The sequence below is a fragment of the Protopterus annectens genome, chromosome 4.part0, assembly GCF_019279795.1.
Source record: "Protopterus annectens isolate FY-2018-M chromosome 4.part0, PAN1.0, whole genome shotgun sequence".
Lineage (NCBI taxonomy): Eukaryota > Metazoa > Chordata > Ceratodontiformes > Protopteridae > Protopterus > Protopterus annectens.
This window is the reverse complement of record NC_056733.1, coordinates 1,944,941,421-1,944,968,874: the sequence shown is the minus strand read 5'-3', so window position 1 is coordinate 1,944,968,874 and position 27,454 is coordinate 1,944,941,421.

The window sequence follows — 27,454 nt, the reverse complement described above, 5'->3', positions numbered from 1 at the left end:
GTCATCCCAAGCAGACAGATACTGGATCCCCTTAGAATGACACCAGAAGCTTAGCCAATTGTTGAAGTCAATCATTTTGTCCTTGTACTGTGGTATCATTCTGGGTGATGGCAGAATGCTACTCAGGGCAAGGGTCATACCTGCCCAAGCTACAAGATCAGAGAGCACTTCCATGTCTCTTTTCATGTAGTCCAGGAAGGTACGTCTCAGGTCATTTACACCAACATGGACAATGACAGAGTCATATTTGTACTTGTTGTGGAGTGACCTGAGTGCGTGGGTTATGTGGCAGATCCTGGCACCCGACAGGCAGCTGACAGTAACCTTCTCCTTGTTTAGCTTGGTGAGTGGGACATCAGTGTGCCTGACTATTGAGTCACCTATGTCTAGTATGTTGGGGATGTTATTTTGCCTTATTGGCTGTGGTTGAGTGGCACACTGAGTCTGTGGGGTATGTGTCATTTGGGTTGTGTTGGGGGATGGAAGTTGCTTGCATTTCTGCTTTGGAGGTTTATGTTGCTTAGACAGATTATTATTGAAAGCCTCTGCAAATCTTTTTATGTTACTATGTGTGGATTTTAGTGGTGTAGATTTAGTGAGACTATGTGATGAATGTGGTGTGGTGCAAATGTTTACCTTCTCCTCATGACTGTCAAGTTCAGTCTTGGTTGGAGAGAGCTTTACCTCCAGTTTGGCTAGATAAGTGCATCTCTCACAGGTTGTAATGTTGGGTGGTAGGAGGAGAGGGTTGTCTGTGTACATGAGGCAATTTCTACATTGCCTCAAGATGCCCAGATTCATCAGATAGACAAGAGAGAACACTGGAAGCTGACCCTTAGATATGCCTGAATAAAAAAACTATTTTTCTCTAGATAAGTGTGGAAAGTGAGTACAAGAGCTGTTTTTCTTTGAGCAAGTGAGAAAAGTAAGTACAACAACTTCTTTCCTCTAGGTAATGAGAAAAATTGAGTGCTGTAGTAATTAGTAGCTTATTTAGTGCTTACAAGTTGTGAACAAGTTCTGAGCATGATAGGCCCACAGTTGAGAGCTATGCAGCCAGGCTGCATTCCATGTTAAACTAGTATGTACACACAAACTCTATAACACTGCTGCTATACAATGCATATAACAACACTACTCATACTCTATAGTTCTGGAACCTTAAATAAATATGTAGCTGGCCTGAGTCTGCAAGTCCTCTTGTAAGGGTTATTGCTACCTGCTGTCTGTAACACTGCTGGCCACACACAGGAAGGATGTCCACCATACAGGAAAGGTAAAGGGACCATGCCCACATGATGTAGGGATTTATAGTAGTGGGTTGCCATGACAGTGGTAACTGGAAGTACTACACAGCATGCTGCATGCAGGTAGCAAGTGGAGGACACTGATTGGTGCAGAGCCATCACCTGATCATGTGCATCACCTACAAAATCCATGCTGCAATCTATTCAAAGCAGCTCAATCCATTTACTGGAGAGAGAGAGTGAGAGAGAGAGAGAGAGATAGAGAGAGAGAAGCTAAGAAAGAAAGAAAGAAAGCTACAGGCCAAGCCAAAAGCACAGGGAAAAAACACACAAAACAAAACCTTACAAGCATACTATCCAGAACAGACATCATTCCCACAATAGGTATGTGAAGAATATATGCATGTAACTGACTGTAATATTTGGTCCATAATAATGGGATAGATGATATGGAATGATTTATATGTGCCATCAGATGTTGTTGTTGTAATGATGTTCAGCTGAACAACTGCTATGGACAATAGAGTCTGTTCCTGTGGGTAGTGGGCCATACCCGTCAACTGTGCAGAGCAGCACTGACTGACAAGATGTAAGCCATCATAGTGTGTGGTTGCATAATGGAAAACATGTATATTACTGTGGCCAATAGCTGGTGGTGGAAGTAATGCCATAATGATAGACACATGGGTTCCAGAGCCCACCACTTGCAGGACACACAAGTTAACAAGTATTGTAGCATGCAGAAATGCCATAGGTGTGTAATAAGCTTACATGCAATCTGTCCCTATATATACTCCCCTAGTGTTAGTCTGTGTCCATATGTAGCAGCTGTCTGTATTGTAGCAAGGCAGAACAGTGTAGCTGTGAAGGAAGGAGAGTTAGAGATTATTGATGTGATATATATATATATATATATATATATATATATATATATATATATATATATATATCTATATGTATATACACACACACATGATGTATGTCTACAGATATAAAGACACCTATATATATAAATACATATATACAACATAATATATATCTACATACAAACACAAACACACATGCATATATATATATATATATATATATATATATATGTGTGTGTGTGTGTGTGTGTGTGTGTGTGTCATATATACAAACACATACACACATATGTATGTAAATACATGTCCCCTATATTTGTATCACAGTGCTGCATGCTATGTGTGAGGGAACATCACACATATCAATGCACATATATATATATATATATATATATATATATATACAGCAGTAAGTGTGTGCAACATGGATGGTTATGTCACATGTGAACCCTTGTTGGGACCACATTGCCCTTCTCTGTGAAATTGGGAACGGGAATTTGGGGAAGGATAGCAGGTATATTTGTGGAGGTGGGTTGGGTTGGTAGATAGAGAGGACAGCATACAGGGGTGGTATATGACACATGTGGTGGGTAAACACCCCGGATGGTGGGTGTCATCTGTGATGTGGAAGCCCCATGAGCCCCCATATGGAAACAATGGGAACAAGGCCCCCACCCATTGCCAGTCACAACAGCAGCTTCACGGTCCTGAAAGTGCCTGGGCTGGAGGCTGAGCAAGAGGAGCATGTGAACCCTTTGATTGTGTACTGAGGGCCTCAAGGTGCTGTAGCACATCCTCCAAGTCTCTGTGGAGCTCCCTATGCAACAGACCCTAGACCTGACCTCGGATAACAGGATCATGTCTGTGTGTGCCCCTGGGGGAGCACCATCCCCTGAGGTGGTTCCACCTGAAGGTAGTGAAGGACCAGTAGATGAGGAGGCCCCAGGGTGGGTCCTACATGTGATGTGGACCGGTAACATGGCCAGATGAGGTGGGAGAAGTGGTTCTGCTGGCAACTGTTCCCTAAACATGCTATTGTGTCACTGTTATAGAACATATGTGGGTAGTAATAGTCCAGACAATCCCAGATCATGTCCAACAGCATGCATAGATTTCCCCAATAACACATAATGACAGATGTGCAGCAATCACATAGCAAACAGACCACATGCATATCTGGAACCAAAGTGGCCCTTGCAATGGCATGCAGGTGACACTGTCCGTAACAGGCCAAGAGTGGTAGTGTCCTCACAGGGAACATGGCTACAAGCACATAGCACAAAGCATGGTAAAATACGATCTATATCCCCATGGTAGGTAAGCTGTAGCCATACCTATTGAGTTGTGTGAGCAGTTTGTTGTTGCAGATATGGTGGGGGGAAGACAGAGATGTGTATTAAGAACTATGGTAACCTTGCTGTACGAGTTGCTCAGACCTGTTTCCATCTTTATGTCTTTCAGGCAGGATGTCATAAAGCAGATTACCTGTCTATTCAGCGGACGAAAATGAGGTCATCATCAACCACCTAGTACAACACTACCAGGTGCTGTTTGCCAGGACAGCCCATGTGCAGCAGGAATGGATTGCCTTGCAGAATGGTCTAGTCCACAGGTTCAATGATTTTGTACTGTATAACCTCAGTTATGAGCAGGTCCGGCATCATTGCAGTGACCTGCTTTGCAATGCCTGTCGGCATGCTGCTGTAGTCCAGGGGGATCACCTCACAACAGGGGGGGGGTCATGCCATCCACCCCCCCCGACATGTGTCGCCAGCCTCATAGCACCTGCCCGCCCGCACACACAACTGGCCTAGACCATAGTGGAGGTGGGTACTACCCACACACCGGCAGAGGAACGTGCAAGTAAGGCCACGGAACACATCAATAGACCACTATTGTGTATCCATCTGTATCTGTACAGGTAGATCATGGATATGTGAGATGACATATTTATATATATATATATATATATATATATATATATATATATATATATATATAGTCTGTTGTTGTGTAGTAGTAATAAACAGATGTGCATAAGCTGTAGTTTTGCGGACTTGTACTGTTGATGTACTGTAATGCTGCACTCACCCTGTACCAATGCCACAGCTGTGACTACTGACATCACATCTCTTACACACTTATGTAGGTCCCTCTGGTATACGACCAAGGCAGCAATCTGTAGCTGGTGAGTATGTTTTATGTTCATGCTTGCCAATACACCGGTCATGTAATGGCTATGGTACATTCCATGCACACATCTAATACACCTACCCATAATGCATGCCGTACATGTTCACGTGTTTTTGCTGTTTACTGCACTGCATCACTGTGGTGATCATGATGGTCTATCTGAAGTGTACGTCAGACAACTGCAGTATAACTAACATCCTGTCATTGCAAAATGTGTCCACAGGGATGAACATAATGGTGGGACAAATGGGCTACAGTAGGAACATGTGTGAAACATCACCCTTATACAGTGCTATAACAGTGTATATACCAGTATTACAATGGCAACTGTTACAGATCTACACTATGGCATATCATAATACTGTGGTCCTTAACCCTTAAAACCTGCAATGTGGTCCCAACATGAGCAATGAGTGTGTAATACGGAATCATATATTAGGGCAGCAAATATGGAAAATACATACCTTCACAAACACTGGGAGCATATGTGTGCACACACTCCAGATAAAATATAGCAGAAGCAGCTGTTGAGGTACTGACTGCATGCCTTTGTCATGGAAATGCTCCTTTAAGAAAATACACATCCCCAATGTCAAGCCATGTATCTGTCTGCTGTCCAAGAGGTTTGGCCATCAAATGTGCACCCTTACCTGCAACAGAGGCAGCCGTGGCTTGCACACATCTTACATGACATGCTGTGGGCCCCATACCCAACAGGTAGTACCCATGAGCTGGACATGTAGCCATACTTCACCATTGCATATACCATGGCAAACAGTGCAGGCAGTCATTTATGTGGCAAGGATGTATGGGACAGGAATGATGTAGGAAATAAACAGATGGCCATCCAAGTCAGATGATGTCACCTGTAGCAAACTGGTCATGTGGGCTGCCTAGTAACATGTCATAACACTGAGGGTGTTGCAGGAAAGTCTAGCAAGTACTGGCTGTGAAGTACCCATGTCAGCAATTGCCTGGACTCTGCAAGCATGTGGCCTATGGGTTAGGGTAATCAGATGTGACAGTTGTACCACAGGAAACATCAGCCAGGCCTCTCTACAGGTAGTGTATGCATAACAGAAGAGGGCCCCAAAAGTCATGTGTTGCAATGTCTACTGGTGTACTATAACCACATTGGAAACCTACAGACAGTATCATATAAGATATATGTGCTGCACAACCAACACCTCACCCCACCTCAGGCCCACCATCCCCATCTGTACTGTGCCAGTGCCAGTGTACACCTGTATGTTTGCCATTCATTAGCTGGGACTAGGCTGTTACATGTGGTGTTCAGTGTTTGGGACACTGCAAACTGACACAAATGTGTAGGCCATAGTTGTCAAGCATCTGCAAAAAGGATGAAGATGGGGAGGGGGTGTCATCATGACACAATAGTGCACTGCAGCAGGGATCCTAAGGATGCTACTAATGGCTGTATCTGCACACAGTCTGGTTCAGGAACTGTGGCAGACATAACCCTGACTTCACAGCAATAGTGATGGCAGTTTTTGAACTCCAAGGGATATGCAAATAAGTTGACCTTGCAATCATGCAGAGTTGAGGGACATGTGTAGGGCAGACTGACCATATATTGGCAAATGCAGATGGCCCATGCTAGTATACCCCTGCCAGGAATAGTGACTGCTGTAGTACACATAACAGTAGGTGCAACAAACCATCATGATAAGGGCGTACATACATATGCACCCACGAAGTGTATGCATTGTGGTCAGCATCGGCACAACTAACACATTTGTTAGACACTGCATTTGAATGTACAGGACATATGTCACATATGAGGCTCATGTAATGTTAACATATGCAGTGATGTAGTCCCATGGCATATCAAGGAAGAGGACATCATATCAATAAGGGTATGTACACTCCCCATAGCCATGGTAAGGTATGACGATTGTCAGTGTAATAGTATCGAATTGGTCATGCATGCACCGCTGATGTTGAGATCTGTAAATCAGACATCAGGCATTCACAAATGACATCTGTCCTCATATCATCCCAGGTATGTGTCGGACAAACACATAGGGGCTGTGAGCATTAGAGCAGACATAACTGACACAGTAATACACATTCAGCAATGGTGTGTACACCTGTGAGATATGGTGCACAGTATATGGCAGGGTGCAGAACAGGTGTACAGCAATACTGTGTACATGGGTGTAGTGTTTTCCAGGGGAAGGAGAATCATCTACTAACACAACCCATGCATTACACACATGTATTCTGTTGCTAGCATAGATTGAGTATAGTTGCACTGCATGCTGTTGAGTACCATATGTTATGCATTTTGACATATGGGTAATGGGATGACTGTGTGTACTATCTTTTTGCAACCTCACCTTTAGGTGTGTTTATGTGTGGGGTGGTTATTTTTGTCTGTAAGTGCAATCTGGTGGAGTGGGGAGTTGATGCATGTAGGATGTGTGGCTACATGTGTGTGTTTGTGTGGGTGTCGATGTATGCACATGTGTGATTGTGGGGTTGTTCATACGTCACTACTTCCCTTTGGAATTGTGCAGCACATGGACATGTACTGACACATGAGACACCAGTAATACTTGTCTGATATGTAATCTCAGGACAGCTGATAGTATAACAAGGTCTGTAGCATGGAACATGCATTGGGAGGGAAACTAGACACCAGGTATACTGTTATAATTGCAAACAGCAGAAAGGTGATCGACTACCCACATATGCAGCACTTCAAATGCATTGGGGAATTACTAAACAACAACAGGGAGTGGATCCATATATTACTGTTGTCCACATAATAAGTTGAATGAGCAGCACATCTTGCATCTGTTGAGCAATAGTTACGTATGGCACTCCTGTGCGTGACATTATTGAGTGAATGTAGTAGCCCCTAACATATGGGGATCATGCTCATGATGTACGGACATACCCAGGGTGAACACTGGTTGACAGCAGTGAGCCCTTGTAAAACCTACTCCAATCAAGTCGAAGAGGTAATGGAGTAAGAGGTCATGTTTTGTGATCACTAGTCTAGGCATTTAGAAGAATGATACGTTAATGAGTGATATTAATGAGTGTATGTTACCAAGTGTGATGCAGGATGGGGAACTTATGTGAATAAACTTGCGACTGTCTGTAAACTCAGGGACAGAGGGACAGGTAGGTATTATGGTGGAATTTCAGGGTGTGTGTGTGTTTGTATATATGTGCGTGTATGTGTATATGTGTGTACTATTAAGCAATGCAGTACAGGTCTTAAAGTGCATTTCTTGTCTTCACCTCACAGGTGGCGAGGTGGGTTAGGGTCCCTCCTGCATGAAATGTGATGTTGGTGTCCATACAGGCACAGAAAATAATGATAGGTCTGTTGAGGCACAGGCGGGGTTGTCAGAGACCGAAATTGTGCCATTGTTTGACATCCCTCTGTTATCTACCCCAACCCCACACACAGTCACAGTGCCTATAGATACCCCATCAACAGTGGCCATAGTAGAGGGCCAGTTGGTGGTTGGTGACAGTGCACAGGAGAGTGTGATATCTATGCCTGCTGTGTCTGGATACAGCAGGCATAACCAGATGTCTTGCTTTGCACCACATAGGCAGATGTACGGGGGTGCTCGTGGGAAGGATACTGGTCATCATGCCCCTGGCAGAAGTGCCACACTGGTACCACCAGATGCATCTTTCAGACTGTCATGGGGGCACAGGGCGTGTATTGAACTGTACATCAGACAGGGTCTGAGGCTGCAGAGGGCTGCTTTCTCACCTGTAAGTGACAACATCCATGAACTTGCAGGTACCCTCCGTTATTATACCGAGGTCATGGATAGACGGTTGGGTGAGATGGTGGGCCTCATTAACTGTGGATTGTCTGTGCTAGGACATGTGTTGGGAGTGGGGAGATGGCCGCATGCACGTTGGCCAGCAACATCAATATCTGGCGGTTGACATGGATGTTCAAGGACACCTAGCCGCTCCCGTAGTAGCAGTACCAGCCCCAGCACTGCAGGGGGTGCTGTCCACAATACACCATAGCAGGTCATGTGCACGTGGCCCTGGCCAGTCCCAGGAGGGACCTGGTTCCAGCGGACATATGTCATCATTGGTGGAAAGTAGCACATCGAGGCCTGTACCTGGAGATACCCATGGAACCCCTGGCAGGCTCAGTCCATGTGTCCGTGGCTGGAAGCGGTGAACTGCACACTCTGCCAGGTATGATCTGCAGCTATTCAAGAAACACCTGTATAGGGCAGCCACATAGCAGAACTGTGTGCATGCATACCCACACACTATTCAAACACACCAAGGGCAACCACATACCTACACACACCACATCACTACGCCGATATCAGCAAATTACACCTCTCACCCACACACATGGTGTCAAACATATGCCTCATCCTAGGTCTTTGACAAACCAACAACACACCCTGTGCATATGATGATACCTGTGCCACATCCCTGTCATCCATAATGTCAATACAGGGACAGGCTAATACGGTTCTGATGCACACGGTGACTGTACTACAGTGTACCAATGTACTACTGTGTAACATGTTGTCAGCAGTAATGTTTAATGCTTACATGTCAGGTAGTGTAGCTGTCCAGCCATGATGCATTATAGCTGTAAGTAACACTGAGTGATTACGGTCTCCATAATGTTATCCATTTGTGTTGTAGGTGTACATGTGTCAGCAGGAGGATGGTCTGCTGTCATATCTCACAAGGGGTATAGCACTGTGGTGACAGCATGGCTGTGCCATATCCTGAGTACAGCTAAACACATGTCATAGTTCTGTATAACAGTTACTGCCTGTGCCACATGGTCAGGTGACCCCCTGGGACATGTATAATCAGCAACCTGAAGTAGATCCCTCCACGTACACACACACTCTTAATTGGCAACATTGAGACTAGACTCCTACCTAGGTAGGTAGTGCTACTGATGTTTGTGACTTTAATTGCACACACCACTCAGCGTTTAAGATCAGGTGTGTTCCAGGTTACATGTTACATGCAGACCATCCCCAGACATGTACAGTATGGTAATAGGGAATGTAATGTTTGTATATGGACAGTACATAGTGTGACATACCACCATATACACATTAACAGACACATAACAGGCAGACACACATCTGAAAGACCCGGGCCTATCATTTCTAACTAACTTGTCAGTGTGTCCAATGTGTTACAGGTAGACTGCACACAGCACATGCATAACTGGGCTGGATTTTGTTATTGGTTACTTGTATGGTTGATGGTGACAGTGGTCAACATACAGTAGTATGTGGGCATGTACCAGGGGTACCAGCACCCATGCCCCACTGTGGATATTGTACACTGGTACCTATGATGACACTCTGACATACCCACAATCACACATTGACCAGGACTGCGATACAACCCATTGTCCTTCCCAACAGTGGTACTACAGGGATATGTATCTAATGCACATGCCAAAGGCATAGTGGGGTGATCCATTGTTATGCCTTTTCTATGGGCAGCAACATCACTATCCATAATACTGTGTGGCAATGCATATTGTAATAGGAGTATGTGGCCTTGGAATGCTGTACCCTACAGATATACACATATGCACACATACACACACCTGCCAGAACTCAGTGGGTATCCCATGCCTATCAACCCATTTGTACAACAGTGTTGTGCTGGTACTGCAAGGCTCAGGTAGCCTTTAGGAAGAGGAGCGTAACAGGGTACATGTAATGTCCAGTACAGCAGCACCCACATCTAACTATGGCAATGTGTGTTGCAGTGGGTGTGAGGGTCCTCATGGTATTCTCAACTACAGGTGTACTAACACACAGACACTGATATCTTCAGTAATGCACAAGTACACAGTTGTCAGTACTGGAGTGCATCGATGCAGGTGGTCATAGATATGTACCTGACCATTGTCCATAGAGAGATGGGAAGAGTAGGATATGTGTGTACAGTGGTATCATGCCACCTGTCATGTGCCTGCAGGCAATCTATCTACAGGCATCCCTGTTGTGACCCTCAGGGTGAGAGTGACATACATCATCCAATCCTGTGGGTGCCTCCTGCAAATGGCCAGTAAGGTGATCCAGTTGGCATGTATGCAACATGTATTAGGAAACATGGTTAGTGTCTGTGTTGCAGACATGTACCCAAGCATGTTCTGTTGACTGTGGTAGTGAAGTGGAGGTACCCATGGCATGTGTTGCGTACAGGGTGTTGTGTCCTATATGTGCCAGTATAACACAGCTGGGAAGACATGTCAGTGTCAGTCAAGTATAGGTTGCATGTATGCATCTAAGCTGGATACCTGCCATCTGCACACTTGTACAGGGACTGACAGACAACAGCTTGCCAACTAGCTATGCAGTAGGATGAATGTGTTGACAGACAGATGTCTGATACCAAAATGTATGCTATTACAACATGTTGGCAGCCCTCACTGACATGTGCTATACAGACAGTAGTCTGCAGTTAATTTCCACATGTCAGATCATTATCCAGTAGGGGATAGATAATGTGACACAGCCCACACACCAGGAACACAACAGTGAGGATGCAGAGTCCATCTATGCATGCAGGGGTGCTTGTTGCCAATACTACAATCAGCAATCTACTCTTGCTTGGGGAAGCACTGTCAACAGTAGTAACAGCATGATACACTACATGCTAGTGTGACGGCACATAACCTGGGATAATACCCTTGTATATAACACATTCACATGGATAAGAGGGTTGTACAGGTCTTATATACTTAAGTGTCCCAGACATGACACACCCCTTGCTGCTGTACTGACAGAACATAGACTGATGTTATGTACATGGCATTACATACACCTATTACAGATGACATTACCCTGCTATGTTATCAGACTGGAATGTGAGCACAGGTTACCAGGGCTGAGCCATGCTTAGCAGGTGTCAGCATTGCTGCAATACAACAGCTAAGCACATTTGCGCACTGGTAAGCAAAGCCTGCATGGTGTTATCACCCATTTGTTTATCCATAGGTTAACACCGCTTAGCTTCACGCAAACCCATACAAATGCACTTAAAGCTGCTCAAAACTGTCTTAACCACTCTGTATCCAACAGCCCTTGTTTTACCCAGCAGCAAAATAAACAACACTTGGAGGTCTTGAAGCCAGGACCCTGTACACTATAGTCACAGCAGTGAACCACTACGACACGACAGCTGTGAAAACAATTGTTGTATTTCCAATACATTTGTCAGTAGACATGTTGAGTAGTATTGAACAATCGCTGTGACTTCTACAATTGTATAGCACATGTTAGTGATATTACTGTTGCATCACATATGTTGTTATATCGAAATATACACATAACAGAAACATACGGTGTGATACATCTGGGAAGATATACACAACAGTATTGTTTACACATGACAAGGATATGGATATATACATATACATATGTAGATATATGTCTACATGTACATACACATATATATTCATATATATGCATATATGCTCATCTGTATACTGCATCATATATATGGCTATTTATAGATATCTCTGCATATATATATATATATATATATATATATATATATATATATATATGCACATCATATATGTACAGATATACCTATTTATGTCAATATATATGTAGATACCTATAACTATATGTGCATATATATCTAAACAGATGTATCTATCTATGTCGATATATATATATATATATATATATATATATATATAGACATATATGTTTACCATATGTCCAGAACATGGAGCGGAGTCCTACCTCAGCACCAATAGTCTCAACCTTTTAGTGCAAGAGGATGTTATGTATGTATATATGTAGACTGTTGCTACTCTAACAGTGGTTGTCTTAACAGACATGTTGTGTGTGGGCGGTCACATGTGCTATTGACATGTATGCTATCAGTTACTGACAGACATCCTAAGGACATCATAGTACAGTACCACTGATAGCACAGTAATGATCCTGTGGACTACAGCAGAGATATGACCAATAAATGTCCACAGTCTGGCACTCTCTGGTTAGTCAGGAGATATACACAGATCCCCTTTGTGTGAGACATGTGGAAAAAGGCTGACAATGTGGATATTAACAGCCATGTACATGGGTATATCACATAAATACTAGACTACATATACCCACACAGTTTATGCATTCACAGGTGCCTGTCTGCCTTGACACATACTAGCTGGTGGTGCAGAAGTTACATGGCCACATACTACCCAGTAGTTAGTGACATACATTTGTACAGAATCCCACTGCTTTGTCAGAAATACACAATAATTATGGTGGCCAGGCAGCCGTAAGTCTTGCAAATATCTGGGCATACCACACTGGGTAATTACACTAAGCTTCTAGACATGTAACAAAGCACTGTGCAAACTACTGCCAGATGGCCACAACACTGGCATACATTTGATATGGGGGAATACACATGTACCTGAAATATAGCAGGCTCTTCAGGCATGTCACAGCACAGAGTAACAGACACCTGTGTGAAAGTGCATACCCACAACTAATGTAAACACAGCCACATATGGTATACAAGCTTAATATTACACTATATGGACTGTGTGATCAACACCATCCTCATATGTGCCTCTCACACACTAACCCTACATATACTGGGTCACGACACAGTGTGGTCCAATGCCTGCCTGTCTGTGGTATGGGACACGTGTGTGTTTGGCCCTACAAACATGTGAGCCGATAGGATACCATACACTGGAGCAGCATGTAACATCAGATAGAACAGGACCAAGAACAATGACATCTACTACAGTCTGTACACAGGTTAAGGTACGTATTCACAATAAACAAACTGTCGACAATCACCATAAGTACACGGACCCCATCACTTTACACACAATCGCAAAATGCCCAGGATATGTCCTCAGAAATAACTTCTACTATATATAACATGTCTAGCAGTCTGATATCTGACTGGCTTGTTATTAGGAATTATGTCAATAAATAATGGTGTACAGAACATATGCACCTCTTACTGCATGACATATGTACAAAAGTTGACAGACTTGTGACTGGAGCCACAAACATTGGGCCAATATTGGCATGTTGCTGTGATACGCTCATACATTTACTGTTGTAACAGGGTTTGTTGTGACATATGTCCTATGAGGGATATTTATTATTTATTTATTTATTTATTTTATTTTACATTTGTTGACCGGGATAGTCCGACTCGATATATGTTCATTTTCAGCGGATACACGGGGAGAAAAGCTCCACATACCAAAAAAGAGACAGTATATACATCACTGAGTGATAAACTCAGGCAGACATGTTTAAAATAATATAGAGAAAGAATACAGGCATATATCAATATACACAATGTGCATACTTACATCTGATTGGCAGAAATGTATCAGAAAATGTGAACATTGAATACAATCAGATTTCATAATTCACAAAGTTTAGACATTCAAATGATATGAGGCATAGATATTTGGCTAAACAGCAGGTTGGATAGCAAGGCATGTATTAGTGATGTTGTTAGTCAGGTTTAGAACAAGAGCACAGCCAATGAGATGTGAGGTATTTTTTGAGTTTTCTTTTAAATAGGGGTAGTGAGGTTTCCTTGGTAATGGTAGTAGGGAGTAGATTCCGAATTTTACCGGTTGAGTTGGCATATATAGCATCGCCTGCAGAGTTGTGGGATTTTTGGGTCAGTATCAATAGTTTATCAGCTGAGTATAATGGCCTGGGGGCACTATGAGGAGTGAGAATATTTTTGAGGGCAGGGGCATTATCAGGTTGATGGAGTATTTTATGCTCTACTATAAGCTGTTTGAACTGTAGAAGCGTAGGATACTCTAGCCATTTCAGTGCTTGGCAATGGTGGGTCCTAAAAGCCATCCCAGTAGCGAATCTGGCTATATGATTGTACCATCTTGATAATTTGTTGAGATCTGTTTTGGATAGGTTGGTGAGTAGAGGGGAGGCATACATAAGGGTAGAGAGGAGGTGTGATCTTGCAATAGCTACCCTAGCTAGGGGGTGAGGAAAAGTTTGGGTCTGTACAGGGAGCCAAGTTTTTTGTTGTACGGACTTAATAGTGTGATTTGCATGTTTATCAAATTTAAGGTTGCTGTCTATTATTACACCTAGAAGCTCTGTATGGTCATCAGGGGAGATAATGGTGTCATTGCTAGATTTGATGTAGAAGGAAGGAGGAGAAATTCTACGGTTAGGGGAAAAAAGTTGTAGCTTGGATTTGTTAGGATTTAGAAGCAGGCAGTGATTAGCTAGCCATGTTTCTACCATGCTGAAAGTGGTCTGGGTGAGGGTTAGAAGTTGTGAAGGAGAGGAGATGGAGCATATTAGCGTTGAGTCATCTGCATATTGGATGCAGGTGGCTCCTGGGATGATGGCGTGCAGATCATTAATAAAGATAGAGAAAAGAAGGGGACCTAGTATGGACCCTTGTGGGACACCTAGGATTAGAGGAAGTTGGGATGACAGCTTGCTCTGCCATAAGACAGCCTGCTGTCTACCGTTTAGGTAAGAGTGAAACCATTGTATTGCATGTAGGTCTAAACCAATGGTTTGTAGGGTATTGAGCAGTAGCTGATGGTTGACCATATCAAAAGCTTTTGAGAGATCTAGGAAGAGTGCTGAAGATAGTTTGTTGTTGTTATGATGAAGACTGATGACATTAGAGAAAGATAGAAGAGCCGTGATCGTACTGTGGAATGGTCTAAAGCCGTGCTGTCGGTGAGCTTTTCATTTTGAATAAGAAAGTGAATGATTTGTTTGTGTATGCATCTTTCCATGATTTTAGCTAGTGGTGAAAGAATGGCTATAGGTCTAAAGTTAGATAATTCTGTGGAACTTCCTCCTTTATGGAGAGGTATAACGTGATATTGTTCATATTTCTGGGATTGATCCTTCTGAGATGGATCTGTTGATCAGAACAGAAATGGGAAGTGCTATGGCATCAGCTGCTTTTTCAAGATGTTCAGCTGAGAGGTGGTCAGCAGCTAGTGTAGTAGGTTTTAGCTTTTTGATTAAGGTCCAAATCAGGTTGGTAGGCACAGTTTGAAAGGTAAAGGTGGATTGGGTGCTGGGTGGATCAGGGCTAGATGTGCCAGAGCTGGTGTTTGTGTTAGAGGTATAGCCCAATACCATCTGTAATGCTGGTTGCCAAACACCAACATGAGGTCCTGCTCGCAGTGAATGAAAAGGCCCAACACCCAGATGATGCTCCTAGGTATAGGTGTGTGTTTCCATGCAATTGGCTATGGAAATGTTACCACAGCTATTCCACATGCAATCAGCTAGTGGGGGACTGCAATTCATGCAGAGGCCATCAGCATCACTTACAAAACACAAGCTGTTGCTTAAGCAAAGCAGGTGTACTTTTCCACATCAAGCAGAGACAGAGAGTGGGAGACTAACACCTAAGCATGTTTGTGTTACATACTTACCAGTATGGGGTTTCAAACCTCTGCCTGACTATGCATTGTTATCACATGTCTATGCAGCTATTGCATGCGCCACAGATCTTACATATTGAGGAGTTGTCCAAAGATGTATCTGATGGTGAGTGACATCTGCAACAGTGATAAAGGAGGGATAAGGCAGGTGTAGTACACATGCCTGTCCACATGAACAGGTGTCAACGTTGACACAGCCATACTCTCTCATGGACTCACACACATTAACACAGTTGGCAGGGTCAGGATTAGACTTCCTGACTAGTTTGCCACAATACAGTAATACGCAGATATCACATGCATCACAGGGGTTATCAGGATGATATATGGGCAAAGGGTATGTGAAGGTGTCTGACATCAGGCGGCATGCTTCAGTAGGCCAATGGAAGGTGCAGCGAGTGTGAATGGGGTTGAAATCATTATACTCCACACACACACACACACACAGACACAGGTTGCCAGTACTGACATGCATGGGTGCATTGCTTCACAGGTGTGTAGTGGTTGACTGTTCCAGAAGGCTGTACAAGGCTAGGTAAAGGGTATACCTTGGCATCAGGCCACATAAAAATGGTCTGCAGTGTGGCTCAGGGGGGTAGTGTCTGGATTGGCTCACATAGGTGGGTATTGTATTCACCATTCAGTCATTTGGGTTACTATTGTGGATGGCCAGTGCTGTGCAATGCTTACCATGTATGTGTTCTATAGTCCATGACATGGACGGTGTCTGGGATATGCATACATCCCACATGCATGTTCTATGACTTGTGGAAGTGTACCTGGGGTGTATGGGGAATGTTGTGTACACAGATTATCATCAGATGTGCCATTCCTGGCCTCATATGGTGGGAACTGGCAATGGACACCAGGTTGACCCAGTACCTACATTGACAGCATGATACAGGTATTCCTTGGTGTTAGTGGCATCTGTCCATACAGGGCATGTGTTTAAGGCATGTTATGTCCTTTGTGGGTTACATTTGATGGCACTACCGTTGTTGCAGGCATCCAGAGAGGAACATAGTGAAGGAGCACTGTATGCAATTATGTGCCTATTGTAGTGATAGGACAGGATGACATGCCCTCTGTAGTCTGTTGCAATCACACCATGGTTGTTATCTGTGGGCAATATGCAAGGCACTACCAGCATAATGGTTGTTGCTTAGCCGAGTTTGTTTGTGTATGAGACATGGGTTAAGAGTGCCCTCTGGGTAATACAAGGGTTGCCTAAATTGTTTGTCAGGCCTTGCTGTCACATGTAGGGGTATGGATTGTCAACCCCATCCTCTCCACTGTTTGATGTCTGTTATCCTTGTAAGGTGGACATTGTGACATATAATGGGCCCATCATATAAGAAATTTGCAAAACCCACTCTACAATGAGTCCAGTTGTTACACACTCACAGCCACCTTCACACAGGATATGAATGACAAACACAGACACACACCAAGTCTCACAGTTGCCATGTCTGGGATTGGAATTTCTATCTAACTAGTACATCACACAACAGCATTACACAGTTGTAGCATGCACCATGGAGATTACTGGGATACACCTTCCCAAAGCTGTATTTCAAAGTGAATGACATCATCAAGCTAGCCAAAGAAGGACAATGGAGGTTGTAGTGACTGTGAATGGCCTCAAAAGCATTGTTCCCTATACAGTCAAACACACACCCACACTTGCCATGTCTGGGAATAAAATCCCTACCTAACTAGTACATCACACTATAGCATTATGCAGTTATAGGACACACCACGGAGATTACTGGGCTATTCCTTCCCCAATGATGTATTTCAAAGTGAATGCCATCAGCAGGCTTGCCAAAGAAGGGCAATGGAGGTTGTAGTGACTGCAAATGGCCTCAAAAGCATTGCTCCCTACACAGGCAAACAAACACTTGCCATGTTTGGGAACAGAGCTCCTACATAACTAGTATATCATACTAAAGCATTACGCAGTTATAGGATGCACCACATAGATTACTGTGCTACTCCTTCCTCAAAGGTGTATTTCAAAGTGAATGACATCAGCAGGCTTGCCAAAGAAGGGCAAAGGAGTGACTGTAAATGGCCTCAAAAGCATTGCTCTCTACACAGACAAGCAAACATCCACACTTGCCATGTCTGGGAATAGAACTCCTACCTAACTAGTATATCACACTATAGCATTACACAGTTATAGGACACCCCATGGAGATTACTGGAATATTTCTTTCCCAAAGTGTATTTAAACGTGAATGACATCAGCAGGCTTGCCAAAGAAGGGCAATGGAGGTTGTATTGACTGTGAATGACCTCAAAAGCATTGCTCCCTAGACAGACAAACACACACACACACACACACACACACACACACACACACACACACACACACACACACACACACACATACACAAACACAAACATCCACACTTACCATGTCTGGGAATAGAACTCCTACCTAATTAGTATATTACACTTCAGCATTAAACAGTTATAGGACACACCATGGAGATTACTGGACTATTGTTTCCCCAAAGGTGTATTTCAAAGTGAATGACATCAGCAACCTTTTCAAAGTTGGGCAATAGAAAGTGTAGCTCATAGGTTCATAGGGTCATACATTGATACTAGACTATCAGCCCTAGGGCCTATACATGCCTAGACATGACAATACTCTGGCTATGACTTCCCACAATATTTACTTCCCTGCACCCCTGCCTAGCAGGGCAGCTGACATGATCCCTGGGATAAATGTCCTATATCCCATCCAATTGTCCAGGTTCCTTTTGAAGACGGCCAAAGAGGCACGCTGCTTGATATGTATGGGCACTCTATTCCAGAGTCTGGGGAGTCTCTGTGCCAGGAACACATCCCTTCTGCATGTATTGTTCATTGTGATGACAGGATTTGGATCCCTGGAGCATGTGGCTATGAGGGTTTGGAATTCTCTAAGTGCAGCATGTCCAACAGGTGTGGGTTTGACATGGCAAGGTATGTTAAGCAGAGATCACCTCTGAGAACACAATACATGACAGAGTATAGCTGGATGATTTTCATATGGTCAGTATAGGGCATTTGGTTTAGGTCTGTGGTCATTTTGTGAGGTATGTCTGCAGCCTCTCTACTTGTTGCAGATGTCTTGTAAGGTACATACGTAACTGGCCATTGTAGTCTGTACTGGGTTTACTGATAGATGCCTACAATGGGACAATGGCCTCCTTTTCCTGGATGTAAAGCCCTTAGTGGGAGGTGTGCCACATAGGTGGGTTTCCTGACTGTTGTGGTGATGTGTTTATCAAAGGTGAGACCACTGTCCACCTGTGTCCCTAAATCTGTTATCACACTTTAGGTGTTTAGTGTACTGCCACCTATGTGGTACTTTACAGGTACATGTCCCTTAGCAATGGGGATAACAATATATTTCTTGGCATTGATCTTGAGACCATGGCTCAGGCACCAACCATGTCTTTCTGTAAGGCCCTTCTGTAGAATATTCACATCATGTGGGGATTCAATATTGGCTCTCAGTGTGCAGTCATCTGCGACCTTTGTTTACTGGTGTCCCTTACTATTGGACTGTACTTCAGAGCAGTACATGCCAAACAAGCACAGTGTCAGGGCTAAACCCTAAGGTACTCCAACTGTCACTTGTCTGGGGCTCGGGTTGGTGTCACCTACATTTACAGAGTGCGTTGTGTCAGTACAGCAGTTGGCAACCCATCTGGTGACATTGGGATTAATGGCCAGTTTGATACATTTATCTGTATGGTTCCAGACTGGGGGATGATGTTGAAGGGCTTGGTGAGGTCCAGATAGGCTGTATGAACCACCTTACCCTCGTCCACGGCTCTGGAGATGGATTCACAGTTGTCATTTAGGTTGCGGTGACATGATCGGCCCTTCACAAACCCAACCTGGTTAGGGTCCAGTGTTTGCAGGTTGCCAGTGCCTTTGTTTTAATTTCCATGATAACACATTCCATGGCCTTGCAGAGCAGGCACATCATACTGCTGGGGCTGTAGTTCCAAGGATCCAAGGTGGATCGCCCCTTGTGGACTGGGATAACTGTAGCTGTGTGCCACACAGTGGGCATGAAGCCTGAGGTGTGGCTATGATTAGACATGGCACATAGGTGAGGTGCAAGTGCAGTTTGTAGCTCATGTAGTACACAGCCTGAGATGTTGACTGGTCCTATGGCTGCTGTTGTCATACGTCTGTAGAGTGTGTTTGTTTTACCTATGTGGCCATTATTACCGGAATATGGCAATTTATCTGTGTTGAGATGGGCCCTTTGGGGGCTTGAAGGAAGTGCAGTTGGCACTGAATCGATCTGCCAGGATATTGGCAATATCCCTGGGAGGAGTAGATTTAGTAACATCCTGTTGTAGCTCACAGCAATTCTGAGCATTAACATTTAGATTCCTCACATAGCTATGGAACAGCTTGCAGTTGTCTTTGGCATCTTTGGCTATATTATGTTCATAACTAGCCTTGGTGGATGTTATGAGGAGTCCTTGCCTTCTACTGTAGCTGGTAAGGGAGTATTTTGCATCCTGGAAAGTCCCCCATTTCTGCAAGATTTTAGTCCTTTTGTTGCACAGTCTGTTTATGGCAGGGGGCCACCACATTGACATCCTTTCCTTGGTGGGGAGTGTCTTGGTTCAATATTGGATGGCACGATTCATACACGAGTGGATGTGCTCATACAGTGCCTTCATGTATGATTCAGCAGTTGTCCTTTCAGTTCCCATCTGCATGAGTGTCATGATGTCAGTCACATCTGATATGTGTAGCATGACATTGGCTTTGGAGATGTGTGTTACGGAGGTTTCCTTACTTGGGTGTGGGAGAGGGATGTTGATGTTAAGGGTGATTAGCTCATGGGCATACCTGACCACCGATGGGGTGACCCATAGGTGTGCAGCATTGATTCCCCATGTTGGTAATGACCAGGTCTAGGATATTTGAGCCCCTCCCTGGTGGGATTATGGGTTACTTGATACAGGGCATTGGGAATTATGACTTCCAAGAACCGTTAGGCACACGTGTTGATGCATAAGTAGTTTTCCCTAATGGCAGGGTAGTGTAAGTCACCCAGTATTAGCATGTTTGCTTGTATCAAAATATTTCACACTATGTTTCAAAGGCTGTAGTGGGTATCATGGGGCATGGTAGGGGATCTGTAGCAAGCTATACAATTGGAATACAGTCTAACCTACTGTTAGTTGCACCAGGGGTATTTCAGACACATTCTTTTAGGCAAGTAGCCTGGTGGTGTGAATATCCTTGGTGAATATGGACACTCCTCCGCCTGCATTATTTTGGTCCTGGTTTGGTGGCCAACAGGTGTGGTGAGAGCTGTACCTGGTATTGCAGGAGTGCTTTCTGAAGGCTTGGATCAGGTCTCTGTTACTACGCAGTTATTAATGTTCTGCATTTGTAGGTGTGCATAGTGACTATGAATGGCCAAAAAAATTGATCCCTTCACACACACAGAATTTCATAGTTGCCATGTCTTGAAATAGAACTCCTACCTGACTAGTTAATCACACTGCAGCATTACACATTTATCAGATGTGCCATGGAGATTGTTGGGTGACTTTTTCCCCAAAGGTGTATTTCAAAGGGAATGACATCAACAGGCTTGCCAAAGAAGGGCAATGGAGGTTGTAGTTACTGTGAATGGCCTCAACAGCATTGCTCCCTACACAGACAAACACCCACATTTGTCATGCCTGGGAATAGAACTCCCACCTAATTAGTTTATCAAACTACAGTATTATGCAGTTATAGGACACACCATGGAAACTACTGGGCTACACTTTCCTCAACGGTGTATTTCAAAGTGAATGACATTAGCAGGCTTGCCAAAGAAGGACAATGGAGGTTGTAGTGACTGTGAATCACCTCAAAAGCATTGCTCCCTACATAGACAAACACACATCCAGACTTGCCATGTCTGGGAATGGAACTTCTACCTAACGTAGTTTATCACATGACAGCATTACACAGGTATAGGACATGCCACAGAGAATACAGGTTTACTTTTGTGCATTTCAAAGTGAATTACATCAGCAGGCATGCCAAAGTAGGGCATTTGAAATTGCAGTGAGTGTGACTGGCCTGAAAAGCATTGATTCCTACACAGATAAACTCACACACGCTTACCACATCTGGGATTAGAACTCCTATCTAACAAATACATCACACTACAGCATGACACAGTTATAGGACATGCCACAGAGATTACTATGCTATTACTTCCCCAAAGGTGTATTTCAAGGTGAAGACTTCAGCAGGCTTGCCATAGTAGGGCAATGGGGAGTGCAGTGTGTGTGCATGGGCCATAACCCATTCATCTAGAGGCAGACACACCACAGTCAGGCACACACAGGTTTATATTCCACAGGTACGTGTATACAATTGCTAGATGACTACTGACTTGTACAGTCATGTTACACAGTTAGCACTAGCACCACAGACACTATAGTGCTGAGGGATTCCAGAGGCAAATGTCAACGGTGATTGAAATTTGCACATCATGTGGTTTTAGCCAATTGGATGTGTGCTGGGTGGGACAGGCCTCATTATGGAAGGCTCATTGTCACTGTCCATCTCTTCCACACATCTATGTACGTGTACTTTTGGCCTATTATAGTGTGTTGTCCTTGGATATATGTGTGTATTCCTATCCAATGTGGGTGCAAAGCATGACAGGTGTGTACTGAGGAGTGTATGCACTAACATTTGCAACTATCGGATATGTATGGTCCACTGTTATTGCCAGACATGGGCTTCATTTCTTTAACTATGGGATCATGCCCAGTATGACCTTCTGTATTGAATGAGTTAATCTATTCCAGGTAGATTGTACTCCATTGCAGATTTTTGTGTTCTACACCTACAGCTAACAAACTGTTTCTGCATGATATCTGTAGATCAGTTGACAATATGGGGTAAAAAATGGGCAAATGATAGTGGGTTACTGTAGGTAATTGTGTCTGTGCTGCTTCTGCTACATGGTCTTGGTGTTAGCAGAGATTTTCAGACATATGTACTGTTATACACTGTGATGTTTTATTTCATCAAATACTGTCAGGTAGACATATTTGCTTGCAGTGATGTCCTGGGGAACACAGGGTGAATACAGCTGTGTCCAGTATTGTGGACAGCAGCCTACATATTCTTGCACAATCATGCCATTCTGGAGGGGAAGCTGCAGACACTTGCTGCTGGGTCTGTGTAAATGGTTCAGCACCTTGGTACAGTGGTGAAAGAGGATACCATGCTTGTACATCCATCAACGTGACAGTATGGCCATATCCTGCTGTGGCCATACCTCACAGCTGTACAGATTCACACAGGTTACCCAGAGGCAGGGTTCATAATTCTGGACATTACCCCTTCACATTGTGGTTTATGAGCAGGTTTGTAGCCACCCAATCTTGCGTTTGCAGCCAGTGATAGTATGTGCAGACTGCTGAGTTTTGGACTTCACACACACCATGCCATCCATGCTCCCACCCCCCCCACCCCCATTATTCTATCCTCTTCCACACATTATGCAAACATTATCTGATATGTCTCCTATAGTTATCACCTCATCACAGCAGTAGTTTGTTGTTGGTCCACAGTTCATCCAGTAGGACATGGTGGACATGTTACTGTGATTTGTCCACATGGCCATGCACTTGGGTTCTGTGAACTGTGCTATGTTGTTGTTATTTGGGAGTCCATGACATAACATACATTGGCAGTATGAATGAGGCACAGACTTTTGACAGAAGACTGTAGGCCATTTGGTAGTGATGCAGTCCAGCTGTAGCAGGCTGTTGCATTCTGTCACTCCTACAGTCCCAGACTGCGATATACTATACTTCCCCTGGGGTGACAGGGTAGGTGTGCAAGGTGTTCATGCCAATACATTCTGTCAGTATTGATCCAGTATTATGGATGCTGGCAAGGTGCTGCTTATAGCTAGGGACACACCTGCATGAGACACCTGCTCTGCATGCTGCATTCTTTTGCTATTGCCATACACAGGTGGGGGTCATATTGTACTCATTCCCAACATCAGGGATACGACTGGAGAGGTACCCATGGGTGGTGGTGGGGTGACTCTCAGATATGCATGGGGCATTCCACTTATGCTGGCTTGTGCAGGGACATTAGCTGTTTCTCAATGCATCATTCCTATGACCTTTGTGGTCTGCCAGTGTCTGGCCAGACAACATTGGTATTCCCTACTACAAGCCCAAATAATGTGCTGCAAACCTGTATGTACAATTCCAAGGGTGTGTCCATTTGACAGTTACATATTATACACTGTCTGTCTGGGGTACTTCCCCTGTGTACTGCTTGTATATCTGGGCCGACATTCATGCCATGTCCATCTTTCAGATGGTGACACATATTATTTCCACACATTTACTATGGCTTACTGCTGGAATATGCTATACTGGGAAGCATTGTGTTTGGCACTGCAGTTGTGAGAACTTGGCCCTGTCATCGTCAGTACTGGGCAATAGCCACCAGGACAAACCTCACCATGCATACATACTGACCACTCTCACACAATATACACCACACAGCAACCTAACAAACGCAGACCTGCATACTGTACACAGCTACAATCTATCCTGCTACCTTGGCCAGCTCAGTTAATCTGTGCACCACTGTTATTATTCCTACACATACATGTTACTACATTTCTACATAGGATTGGGAGGGCACACCTGACTGTTACTACATTTCTACATAGGATTATGGGGGAGCACACCTGGCTGCTACTATGTGTCTACATAGGATTGGGGGGCACACCTGACTGTTACTACATTTCTACATAGGATTGGGGGGGCACACCTGACTGTTACTACATTTCTACATAGGATAGGGGGGCACACCTGACTTTTACTACATTTCTACATAGGATTGGTAGGGGAGTATACCTGACTGTTACTACATTTCTACATAGGATTGGGGGTGGGACACCTGACACTATTGCACATTTGCTATGATTGTAGTGGTATGTCAGGTACTCCATTTCATTCTGTATTCTAACCTATCACGCTGACTAGAGGCATATCAGTGTACTACAGGTTTTAGGTTTGATTGACCTACATTTCAGTTTCTGACTTCTTACCCTTCAGAACTAACATCCCACTGCCTGACCTGTTGTAGTCTGTCTGTGTAGGCCTGGGGAGATATTATCCATAGCCATCAATCAGAGTCAGATGGTCATGGCCTGCACTGCTCCCACTTCAGGTCCCACAGCATAACACTTGTCACAGCCACATAAGCCGAGTGCAACGACATCTGTAGTAACTGTATCATCTATAACCAGTTATGAGCGAATACTCATTACCACTAGAAACTTATTGCCATCAAGAATCATCACCCTGTCTCTGTACTATATACACAGCTTCCACTCGATCACTCACTTACTCTCATTCATGTCATTAAGCTCCTTCCAGCAATTTGATAACCTCTGATCCATGTCATTGTGCCAGTCCTCACTTGTGCAAATAATAACAACTAAGCCCTGTTCTCAGTGATGTGTTTTATGAATAGTTAATACCGCATACACATTGAGGTGAATCAGTGTATTGCACAGCACTGACTGTGTATAGTATTGCATACATCACTTTTAGCCTTTATTGTGCTTATTCTTGCCCATAGTTGTGGAAAGAGACTCCATCTCTTTGTCAGTGTTGCAGCATATTGCACCTCTTCTGACCCATGTGGTCTTCTCAGCAGATCATTCCTCTAATGTTTCTTCAACTAACACCTCCTCAGTTGTTGGTACCAATATATTTGGCCCTTTGATGGCAATTCCCTGCTCAGGCTATCTGTGTACCACCATGCTGTTCAGTATTGTACAGATGCCAAATATCTTGCTTCAGGCCTCTAGTTGGCATAAAGGTTCAGGTTTTTGCTTCTCATGCACAAGGTACATGAATCAGTCCTGATCTGTTTGGAGTTTGCATGTTCTTTCTGTGCCTCTGTGAGGTTATTCCCACCTCCCAAAAAACATGCTGATGTTTCCATCTCAAACTCACCCAATAATGGAGCTGTGTGTAGCAGCACAGACTCTAGATGGTGCCCTATATGGGGAAAAGTTGCATAAACCAAACACTTTGGGCATCTTCTGTGGTGAACAGTATCTTCAAGACAGGGGAACATGGATCACAGACGGCATGCTGTAGCAGGGCTAGCCAGTCTACGGTGTAAAATATGGCTCTAGGTGATTTGGTCATGTTGACTAATGTCACCCAATGGGCATGGGTATTTGCTGGTGGTAGGATTGGACTGGACTACCTAGTCAAGGACCCAAGCTAATGGCTGGAAGGGTGTATGAGTCTTTATTGACCAGTGTGTGCCCGCCATAAAGCCCAGCAGCCCTGGTTCAATAGGCTACTGGCCAGCTGTTGTCTAGTTGCCCATCTTGAATTACCTAGGACAGATCTGTTGAGTAAAAGCTGGACATAAAACCAACCAGCCTGACAAACATTAAGTAAAAATTGTTATACTCAATGTTAATTTACTGACAGACTAAGCTTGGAAGTGGAAGACATGATTGTAAAGAGGAGACTGGACAATCCATGTGTTTAAGAGACAAGATGGAAGGGGAGTGAAGCAAATCCACTTGGCTTGTGATCCAGAGTCCACTATGAGGAGGGGGACATGCTAGACATTATGTGGAAATTGTAGGGGCTTCAGAAGACAGTGAGGGATGAAATCAGAATTAGTCACAGACTCATGGCAATCAGACTCTAGTGTAATAATAGGGAAGTATTCATAATCTCAGCCTCTGCTCCACAGTAGGGTTGTGATAGTAAGGAAAAGAGTGTATTCATACAGCAGTTGCATGACCTACTAGATAAAGCAGGACAACATGAATTGGTATTGATGATGGGTAACTTGAATGCTCATATTGAGACAGACAGAACAGGATATGTGGACTGCTTGGGTCAACATCTGTTGAGCAATAGGAATAAAGAAGTACAGACCATTCTAGAGTTCTCCCTGGCAAATGGATTGATGGTGCCCAACAACACAGTTCAGCAAGAGAGACAGTCACAGGATCATATACAAGAGTGGCCAACATCCAGCTCAGTTAGACTTACTCCTAGTAAGAAAAGGGCAATGAGGTAGAATCAGCAATTATAAAGTTATACCCAGCAAGACAGTCAGCAAATAAAACCAACCACTGTTTGCAAGCAGTGGTCAGAGAAGGCTCTAAAGTCAACAGAGATGGTGCTAAAGACCTGGATGTTGTCTGGAGGGAAAACACAATAGTTCAAGGCATTACTCAGGGCTCTAACACCTCAAAAAGAAGAGGAAACTGGTGGAGTTGAAGAAGAGGGGCAGTGCCTCAAAATATCATGTGTGTGGACTACCAAACAGATATGTGGCCAAGCCAAATATGGAAATAAGGGACATAAAGAAAGCTGGTGGTGGAATGCAGAAGTCCAGGAAGTCATCAAAAGAAAGAAGGAGTTGTTATAGTGTCAGGCTAATGTAAATACTGTACATAGTTATTTAAGCTGTTATGTATAAATACTATGGAATTCATTCAAATGTATTTGAAAAATAAAAAAAATTGAGGGAAAAGAAAAAAGGAGTGCAGAAAAAAGTTAGTGGTAAAAAAGACAGACCAGGTTTGAAAGGAAAAGTGGTTGGCTCACAAAGAGTCTAAGAAAGGAGTT